Source organism: Loxodonta africana, chromosome 5, assembly GCF_030014295.1.
Source record: "Loxodonta africana isolate mLoxAfr1 chromosome 5, mLoxAfr1.hap2, whole genome shotgun sequence".
NCBI lineage: Eukaryota > Metazoa > Chordata > Mammalia > Proboscidea > Elephantidae > Loxodonta > Loxodonta africana.
The window spans coordinates 103,327,037-103,334,215 of record NC_087346.1 but is presented as its reverse complement, the minus strand read 5'-3'; positions in this window follow the sequence as shown (position 1 = coordinate 103,334,215).

Below are 7,179 nucleotides of genomic sequence, written 5' to 3'. Positions count from 1 at the left end.
GATAATGTCTGGTATTGTTAATATGCGTGTCTTTTTGTGTGTGTGTGTGTGCTCTCATTAGTATCTTTGAACACTGATAGCTAGTTTTCCATCAATCCACTCCCACCCCAACTTGAAGTTGAACCCAAAGCAGAAACAAAGACTTAAAGAAGTCTTAGGACTAACAGCAGAATGTTGTTGTTAGTTGCCATCAAATCGGCTCCAAGACATGGCATCCTCATACATAACAGAATGAAATGTTGCCTAATTCTGTGCCATCTTCAATATCATTGGAATATTTGAGTCCATTTTTGAGGATATTGTGTAGTGCCTTCCAAACTAAGGGTCTCATCTTCCACCACTATGTTGTTGTTAGGTGCCGTCGAGTCCGCTCCGACTCATAGCAACCCTATGCACAACAGAACGAAACACTGCCCGGTCCAGAGCCATCCTTACAATTGTTGTTATTCTTGAGCTCATTGTTGCAGCCACTGTGTCAATCCATCTTATTGAGGGTCTTCCTCTTTCCCACTGACCCTGTACTCTGCCAAGCATGATGTCCTTGTCCAGGGACTGATCCTCCTGATAACATGTCCAAAGAGTATGAGACATAGCCTCACCATCCTTGCTTCTAATGAGCATTCTGGTTGTGCTTCTTCTAAAACAGATTTGTTTGTTCCTTTGGCAGTCCATGGTATATTCAATATTCTTCACCAACACCACAATTCAAAGGCATCAATTCTTCTTCAGTCTTCCTTATTCATTGTCCAGCTTTCACATGCATATGATACGATTGAAAATACCATGGCTTGGGTCAGGCAGACCTTAGTCTTCGAGGTGACGTCTTTGCTTTTCAATACTTCAAAGAGATCCTTTGCAGCGGATTTACCCAATGCAATGCTTTTTTTTATTTCTTGACTGCTGCTTCCATGGCTGTTGACTGTGGATCCAAGTAAAATGAAATCCTCGACAACTTCAATCTTTTCTCCGTTTATCATGATGTTGCTCGTTGGTCCAGTTGTGAGAATTTTTGTTTTCTTTCTGTTGAGGTGCAATCCATACTGAAGGCTGTGGTCTTTGATCTTCATCAGTAAGTGCTTCAAGTCCTCTTCACCTTCAGCAAGCAAGGTTGTGTCATCTGCATAACGCAGGTTGTTAATGACTCTTCCTCCAATCCTGATGCCCTGTTCTTCTTCATATAATCCAGCTTCTCAGATTATTTGCTCAGCATATACATATTGAATAGGTATGGTGAAAGAATACAACCCTGGCGCACACCTTTCCTGACTTTAAACCAATAAGTATCCTCTTGTTCTGTCTGAACAACTGCCTCTTGATCTATGTAAAAGTTCCTCATGAGCACAATTAAGTGTTCCGGAATTCCCATTCTTCTCAATTTTATCCATAATTTGTTATGATCCACACAGTCGAACGCCTTTGCATAGTCAATAAAACACTGGTAAACATCCTTCTGGTATTCTCTGTTTTCAGCCAGGATCCATCTGATATAGCAATGATATCCCCGGTTCCACGTCCTCTTCAGAAACCGGCCTGAATTTCTAGCAGTTCCCTGTCGATATACTGCTGCAGCCGTTTTTGAATTATCTTCAGCAAAATTTTGCTTGTGTATGATATTAATGATATTGTTCTATAACTTCCACATTCAGTTAGATCACCTTTCTTGGGAATAGGCATAAATATGGATCTCTTCCAGTCAGTTGGCCAGGAAGCTGTCTTCCATATTTCTTGGCATAGATGAGTGAGCACCTCCAGCGCTGCATCCGTTTGTTGAAACATCTCAATTGATATTCCATCAATTCCTGGAGCCTTGTTTTTTGCCAATGCCTTCAGAGCAGCTTGGACTTCTTCCCTCAGTACCATCTGTTCCCGATCATATCCCATCTCTTGGAATAGCTGAACATCGACTAATTCTTTTTGGTATAATGACTCTGTGTATTCCTTCCATCTTCTTTTGATGCTTCTCGCGTCATTTAATATTTTCCCCATAGAATCCTTCACTCTTGCAACTTGAGGCTTGAATTTTTTTTCTTTAGTTCTTTCAGCTTGAGAAACACCAAGTGTGTTCTTCCCTTTTGGTTTTCCATGTCCAGCTCTTTGCACATGTCACTATAATGCTTTACTTTGTCTTCTCGAGATGCCCTTTGAAATTTTCTGTTCAGTTCTTTTACTTCAGCAATTCTTCCTTTTGCTTTAGCTGCTCGATGCTCAAGAGCAAGTTTCAGAGTCTCCTCTGACATCCATCTTGGTCTTTTCTTTCTTTCCTGTCTTTCAGCGACCTCTTGCTTTCTTCATGGATGATGTCCTTGATGTCATTCCACAACTCCTCTGGTCTTCAGTCACTAGTGTTCAATGCATCAAATCTATTCTTCAGATGGTCTCTAAATTCAGGTGGGATATACTCAAGGTCATACTTTGGCTCTCATGGACTTGCTCTAATTTTCTTCAGTTTCAGCTTGAACTTGTATATGAGCAATTGATGGTCTGTTCCACTGTCGGCCTCTGGCCTTGTTCTGACTGATGATACTGAGCTTTTCCATCGTCTCTTTCCACAGATGTCGTCAATTCGATTTCTGTGTGTTCTATCTGGTGAGGTCCATATGTATAGTCGCCGTTTATGTTGGTGAAAGAAGGTATTTGCAATGAAGAAGTTGTTGGTCTTGCAAAATTCTATCATTTAATCCCTGGCACTGTTTCTATCACCAAGGCCATATTTTCCAACTACTGATCCTTCTTCTTTGTTTCCAACTTTTGCATTCCAATCGCCAGTAATTATCAATGCGTCTTGATTGCATGTTTGATCAATTTCAGACTGCAGCAGCTGATAAAAATCTTCTATTTCTTCATCTTTGGCATTAATGGTTGGTGCGTAAATTTGAATAATAGCCGTATTAACTGGTCTTCCTTGTAGGCGTGCGGATATTATTCTATCACTGACAGCGTTGTACTTCAGGATAGATCTTGAAACTTTCTTTTTGACGATGAATGCAACACCATTCCTCTTCAAGTTGTCATTCCCAGCATAGTAGACTATATGATTGTCCAATTCAGAATGGCCAATATCAGTCCATTTCAGCTCACTAATGCCTAGAATATTAATGTTTATGTGTTCCAATTCATTTTTGACAATTTTCAATTTTCCTAGATTTATACTTCATACATTCCAGGTTCCAATTATTAATGGATGTTTGCAGCTGTTTCTTCTCATTTTGAGTCGCGCCACATCAGCGAATGAAGGTCCTGAAGGCTTTACTCCATCCTGGTCATTAAGGTCGACTCTACTTTGAGGAGGTAGCTCTTCCGCAGTCATCTTTTGAGTGCCTCCCAACCTGGGGGCTCATCTTCCAGCACTATATCAGACAATGTTCCACTTGTATTCATAAGGTTTTCACTGGCTAATGCTTTTCAGAAGTAGGCTGCCGGGTCATTCTTCTTAGTCTGCCTTAGTCTGGAAGCTCAGCTGAAACCTGTCCTCCATGGGTGACCCTGCTGGTATCTGAATACCGGTGGCATAGTTTCCAGCATCACAGCAACACGCAAGCCCCCACAGGATGGCAAAGTGACAGACATGTGGGAGTACAGCACTATATTGAACAATATTTTGTTATAATAAATAGGGTTTACCTTGGCTAATTTTCAGAAGTAAACCACCAGGCCTTTCTTTCTAGTCTGTCTTAGTCTGGAAGCTCCAGTGAAACCTGTCCACCATGGATGGCCCTACTGGTATCTGAAATACTGGTTGCATGGCTTTCAGCATCACAGCAACACACAAGCCACCATAGCAGACAAACTGACAGATGGGTGGTATGGAATAGGAAGACTTTCATTCATGGTTTTCCTTTCCTGAAACTAGATAGGACTGGTTGGAGAAGTGAAGGAATTGAGGGCAGAAGATCCATCCTAAATGGGGTGCAGAGAAAAGGGTAGAAAAATTAGGATTCTAGACAACAAAGTGGGAGGGAGAAATACCTCAAGGGGTCCAAGGGGACCAAGAAACAGCAGAAGGAAATCATTGCCAAGTAGTTCTCAAGTGTGGACTTTCAACATGTCCCTTCCCAGCCACTGTCACCCCTCCATCTAATAGTCCTGGGCATTTGTAAAACCTGCTGAACAGAAGATAAGAAACCTCAACATCTTGAAATGTAATGAGGGTGATAGGTTGAGTAGTGTCAGAAAATAGGGGAACTTAGGGGAAAACCTTACTACCCTGACCAAAGTGGAACTGAACAGAAAAATTGGAAGTTTCCCTAAAAGCCTGTTATGGCCATACAGAGTGCTACTGTTACAAGTTTATTGACCATTTGCATTTTATCTTTTGCGAATTGCTGGTTCAGGTCCATTGCTCATTTTTTAATTGGAGTTTTTTTTTTTTATGTAGTTTTATAGAAGTTCTTTGTAGATTACACATACAAACGTTTCTTCTGTCAAATGGGTTGCATATATATTTCCCCTTGATCAATTGTTGGACTTTCGATTTTGTTTATGGTGTCTTATCAACAGAAGTTTTCAAGTTTTATGTCTTCAAATTAATGATTTTCCTTTATTTCTTCTGGGATTACAGCCTTGCTTTAGAAAGCCTCTTTAATCTCAAAATTATACAAATGTTCTCCTGGATTTTTTTCTAATAGTTTAATGATGTAATAAAGAGGTTATTTAATACATTTAGATCTTTAATCCATCTGGAATTTTAGTTTGTGTACAATATAAACCTACTTGGACCCACAATCAAAGTGCACTGAAGCAGCAGTCAAGAAATCAAATGACGAACTGTATTGGGCAAATCTACTGCAAAAGACCTCTTTAAAATGTTAAAGAAGCAAAGATGTCACTTTAAAGACTAAGTTGCGCCTGATTCGAGACTTGGTGTTTTCAATCACCTCATATGCACATGAAAGCTGGACAATAAATAAGGAAGACTGAAGAAGAATTGATGCCTTTGAGTTATGGTGTTGGCAAAGAACACTGAATATACCATAGACCGCCAGAAGAATGAACAAATCTGTCTCAGAAGAAGTACAGCCAGAATGATCCTTAAAAGCAAGGATGGCAAGACTACATCTCACATACTTTGGACAGGTTTCAGGAGGGACCAGTCCCTGGAGAAGGACATCATGCTTGGTAAAGTAGAGGGTCAGCAAAAAAGAGGAAGGCCCTCAATGAGATGGACTGACAAAGTGAGTACAACAATGGGCTCAAGTGTAGCAACAATTGTGAGGATGGCACAGGACCACGCAGTGTTTCATTCTATCGTATATGGGGTTGATATGAGTCAGAGCCAACTTGATGGCACCTAACAACAACAATATAGTATAAACCAGGTAATGATTTCATTTTATTGCCTGGGTTCAAATCCTGGCTCCACCACTTATTAGCTTTGTGACTTTGGACCAGTTACTTAACCTCCCTGTGCTTCCATTTTTTCACTTATAAATGGAGGTAATAATAGTATCTATCTCAAAGGGATTGTTATGAGAATTGAGTTAATTCATGAAAAACTCTTAGAATAGTACATGGCAAATAGTAAGTGCTCACTAAACGCTAGCTGCTAGCTGACCCAGTTGAAAAGTCCTGCCACTATAAACAAATTTTTCCAATAAAATATTCCCTCTGTAGCAATACAAGGTTAGCATATATACTTGGATCTGTTCCCAGACTCTATCGTGCGCTATTCATGTTTATGAGTACCATCCTGTTTTTACATACAGTAGCTTTATAGCAAATTTTAAAATCCCATGGGGCAAGTCCCTCTCCGTAATCTTCTTTTTCAAAACTTTATAGGCAAATTCCCATATTATTCATGTATATAAAATTGATAATAGTTGTGTCCCACAATATTCACCTAAATAAACCTATAGTAATTTTAAGATACTTTTGAATGGATGAATGGAAACATGACTCCAGCTCCAATCCATCCAGAAGGGAACTAGTAGCAAGCAAAGTGGAGACTGAGTCTATTACAATCGACTTGAAGCCACTCACAACTTTTGGCATAAGGATGCAAACACCAGAAGCTGTTGGATGGGGGAGAAGCTATTCCCACTCATTCACCCATTCATTCAAACAAATTGCACCATTTCTCTAAGCATTGCTTCGTTATGGAAATCTGAAAGCTTACACCTACGAGAGAACACACAAGTAAAACAAGCCCCTTGGAGCTAACTATTTCACCAGCTTGTCCCTAAGTATCTTCACCCAACACCCTACCCATGGGACACAACATAAGGAATCTTATGTGTTTACTTTAAACTATGTTTGGCAAGTATGCTTTCTAGGATAAAACAAGTTTATCTGGATTTGCAGAATCATTTCCTGTCGTTCCAAGATCAAGCACCATCTTGACTGTAAACATGTACTCTTCTGTCTCCCTGAGCAGCTTAAAGGGCACCAATTCAGGTTTCCCTTCCGATCGTGACCAGGAAGAGGCCCAATAAATATATCAAACATAAAAGGATTGTTCTAACAAAGGGGTCTTAAATCGTCCCAGGTTATCTGAACAGTTTTCCGTTTCATTTTGTTTTCACCTCTACCCCCTGAAATGGAAGAGATTTTCTCAGAATAAAATACAAGTTTAATCACAGACGAGTAGAGTTAGAAAAGAAAAGGAGCAAAAGAAAAAACTGGGGATCTCATAACAAAGAGTGATGTCAAGAAGACAATCGGAGCACAGGCCAGCCTCAATAATCCTCATGCAGGCTGCCCCTCCTGATAGCAAGCAATTCCTGCCTCAGTGACAACTCCACGGACTTGCGCTATAAACACAAACCTATCAGAGCAGGCATTACACACACCTTACTGTGACATGGCAAATGGTGCCTGGCTTCCAAGATAAGCTTTATGGAGAGTGAAGAGAAAGGGACAAGAGAAGTAGGTGAGAGGCCCAGAAAAAACACTTCCCTTAATCCTTTGATGTTACCAAAGTGATCAGTGATGAAAGAGCATCATTCTTGCTTTTTCTCCCTTGCATAGATTGAAATTCGAGACTAAATATCATCAAATATGGTTCTCTTTGAGGAGATGGCTTCCTACGAGCCTCAAATCACAACCCAAAGCAAATGGCAGTGGATGTGTTGACTGGGCATAATCACAAGGCATTCCTCCAGCTTTATTTCTTCAAAGTCGCTCACAATGAGTGTCATGCTGAACTATCTCGAAAAGACATTATTCTTTAAATCTTACGCAGCT